The sequence below is a fragment of the Hemibagrus wyckioides genome, linkage group LG06 (genome assembly GCF_019097595.1).
Source record: "Hemibagrus wyckioides isolate EC202008001 linkage group LG06, SWU_Hwy_1.0, whole genome shotgun sequence".
Classification (NCBI taxonomy): domain Eukaryota; kingdom Metazoa; phylum Chordata; class Actinopteri; order Siluriformes; family Bagridae; genus Hemibagrus; species Hemibagrus wyckioides.
This window is the reverse complement of record NC_080715.1, coordinates 42143107-42146854: the sequence shown is the minus strand read 5'-3', so window position 1 is coordinate 42146854 and position 3748 is coordinate 42143107. Positions and strand designations below refer to the sequence as shown.

General features: G+C 40.4%; 1 protein-coding gene across 1 annotated transcript in view; it reads left to right on the top strand.

Moving 5' to 3' along the window:
- Positions 1–3748, top strand: part of LOC131353871 (E3 ubiquitin/ISG15 ligase TRIM25-like) — a 106383-nt gene that overhangs the window by 59863 nt on the left and 42772 nt on the right. The window lies entirely within an intron of this gene.

Sequence of the window (3748 nt, the reverse complement as noted above, 5' to 3'; positions counted from 1 at the left end):
TTTCCTGAACTCACACACAGAGATAGAGAGAGAGAGAGAGAGTTTTGTTTTGTTTTCTCTGAAATGAGGAGTTACTTCCTGGTTCAGTGCATAAATATAACCCATGTAGCTACACTTATTACTATTCATTTCATAAAATACACACAGAATTGTTCTAAATTTTCTGGTCATTTGGACAAACTGATTCATTCAGGGAAGTTATTTCAGCCTTGTTGATAAATTACAGCTGTTACAATTTAACATCTTATTACTAGTGATTAACTTTAAAATTAGATTAAAAAAGATATCTTAAAGCTGAAAGTTATAGCTTTACCTCCTATAGTTACAAAGCACTCACAACTGGAGACTTGTAGTTGAATGAACACAAATTCCCACAGACACACTCTAACATCTAAAGCCTTCAGAGAAAGGTGGAGCTCATTATAATAGCTTTGTTTATGTTTGCATGACCTCAATTTTCTCTCTCTCTGTCTCTCTCTGTCTCTCTATCTCTCTTTTACTATCCTTCTGTGTGTGTGTTCATCTGCCTCAATCTGTCATAGTACAGTGTTGTCTGAGATGTTTACTAATTGCTTTGACCAGATTATTACTATCACTGTGGAGAAATTTAACTCTCTGATAATCAGAAAACATAGATAGATGGAACCTTACAATAGGAACATCACAAAATATAATTACTTAATATCTTTTTTATTTTTAAATTTTACTTGATTCATCTTTGGCATTTTTTTTCTGGCAACACCTGGAAAGTCCCAGCCACATAGGTCAGGATCCAGAGCCTGGTTGGGCTTTGACACCAACCTGACATCGAACACACCAGACCCCAGAAATGAAGAAAGCTAGTGGCAGCATGAGCATGGAAGAACTCTAACTCTTTCTTATCTGTGTTTCAATTAGTCACCAGAAAGGGGGGCTATGGGCACAAGCAGAAGTTGGACAATCAGCTAAAGCACAGCCAGAGCCAGGTGTGCCAAGTGGAGGTGGTCAATGGCAACCTTGTCCAAAGGAGAGGAGGGAGGTCTGTCCACCCCTAGATGGACGGGCTTGTCAAGAGTGTTAATCAAACACTTAAGTGAATTCTTATATAGGTGGTACAAGAGAAGAGGAGGAATTGGGACCTCCTTCTTTCTTACGTTCTCTTTGTCATCTGGGATACACTGCCTTTAACCCCTTTAAACTGCTCTTTGGATGGCAACCTCGGGGACTGCTGGATGTGGCCTGAGAAGCTTGGAAGAAGAAGCCCTTGCTGTTCCACTGTCTCATTAATTACGCGCAAGACTGCATTAAGCAAATGGCTCCAAGTGTAAGGGGGCTGCTTGGAATGAGCAACAGCAGGTATACAATATGCCAACCCAGCCCTGACAAGTATCCCACTACCCAGGTGGATGACCTACTGGAGTGCCTCAAAAGAGCCCCCCCAGATCTGACAAAAGGCTACTGGCAAGCAGTCCCAGATACTAAACTCAAGACTGCCTACACCACTGCCAGAAGTTGCTGGCAGTACAGAGTTCTTTCTTTGACTTGCAAGGGGCTCCACTGGCCAACTACCTCAATGAGGTTTTCATCCACTACTCCACTTGATGACACCACCTGTTCCACCTCCAGGAGGTTCTTGCTAAGCTCCGAAAGCCAAATGAGGTGCAGTATCTGGGGAACCACATCAGCTGGGGCCTTCTCAAACCTTAGTTGAAGAAGATATGAGTGGTTAAAGGGTACCCACTTACCACAACAAAGAGACAGATATGCACTTTTCTGGGGTTTTGCCCATACTTCTAAACTACACCAGGTCACAGGTTCCCTCCTCTTTCTTCAGGAAGAAAATGTCTGTTCAGGGAATTCATGACAAATTAGTGAAATTAATAACTAAGATAAATATATACAATATACAAATTTGGTGAGTCATAGTGTAAACTTGTGCATTTACATATTTATTTACATATTTATTTGCTTATTATTTCTTATTATTTACAAAGGGAGACTGACATCAAAAACAATAACACAGGGAATCTACATTCCAAACTCACAAATAACCTTGGATTGTTGAGGTTCTATCTACAAGCCTACAATCAACCGTAATGAGCAAAGGATCATCTACTGTATGTTTTAATGTGTTTTAAAGTTGTTACATGTTTTGCAATTTCCTGATAAAACATTCTAAAAAACAGATTTCTATGCTTACTTCATTACTGATTATTGATCATTTATTAACATTAAAAGATTGTTTAATAAGAAACAAACAGGTAAAATATTAAAACAGGAACATCACGAGATATTCTTTTTCATTTTACTAGATTTGTGTTTGCTTTTTAAATTACAGATCTATTTTTTGTACAGCTGTATTGTGTGATAATTAAACAGATGATAGAGTTAAAATGCAGTAATTTTGCATGAAACTCTACAAACATTATTCTGGATCACACAATCTCACAGATGGAGAAACAGACCACCAGTAGAGCCTAAACCCAGCATATAGAGGCTGAGTGAATGTGGTGTGGACTCTGTGGAGGAGCTTCATGGTGTCAGAGACGCTGTAGAAGGACAGAGTTCCTGCACTGTGATCCACATAAACTCACATAACTTCACATAAAGAAGAAGAACACTCCAGACTCCAGGACTGATTGTTGCCTCCAAAGGCACACTCGTAACTCAGTCCTTTCCTGCTGATGTCTTTATATGAGACTGATATGAATACAACACCACCGCTCCACTCCACCTCCCAGTAACAGCGTCCACACACACTCTCCTTACTCAACACCTGTCTGTAGGAGTCAAATCTCTCTGGATGATCAGAGTACTGCTGCTGTTTCACACTGTACCCCACTGCTCTGTTCTTCTCAGACAGAATGAGTTTACGATGTGACGTGTTAGGATCCAGAGTCAGATAACAGAAATCTAAAATAAAAGAGCAAAACAAACTGAACAATGTGAACATGTTGGGTTTCATTCACAGAATACTGTATAATCATGTGAAGTGTGTGTGTGTGTGATTTACACATCTGCTTGTTTGCATGTGTGTGTGTGTGTGTGTGTGTGTTAGACATACAATTTAGAAACTCTTCTCTGCTCTGTGGCTCTGATGGTGAAATGATATGAGCTGCTGAAACTGTGCAGAAAACAATAGAATAAAAAAAGCATCATCAGGTTGTGTAAAAGATGGAAACAGTTGAAAGTGATACAGTCAGTTTATTCATTTGAAATCAGTATTTTACTTCAAAGTGTCAGGTGAGCAAACTGGCTGCAGAAAAGTAAGCAGGAGCATGGCTAAGAAATAACACTTCACAGAGCGAGTAAAGACGTCCATCATTGTGTTTCTCCAGCAGGAGCAGCTCCTCTTACCATGTGGAGGGATTTTGTTGAATTCCTCCTCACAGAATTCCTCCAGTCTCTTCTTCAGATCTGAGAGAGAATTCCTCACTCCATCAAATGACAGATGTTGAGGGACAGTGATGCTGGACGTGTCACAATATGGTCTGACTACTAGAGGAGACTGATGTCCAGAAGCTAAAGCCTACAGAGAACAAATGAAATGAAAGACACACTTGTGATGTCAGACAGGGACATTTATTGCTGCTTTAATGACAGGTGTTTTAGAGAGTGTGTGAGGAACAGCTGGCTCTGTAGATCAGACAGTGAGTGTTACCTGGAGGAAATGGATGTGATCGTGTGTGTGTGAAAGCTGCTCCAGCTCAGTGACTCTCCTCTGAAGATCAGCAATCTCCTGCTCCAGTTGATCCAGGAGTCGTTCAGC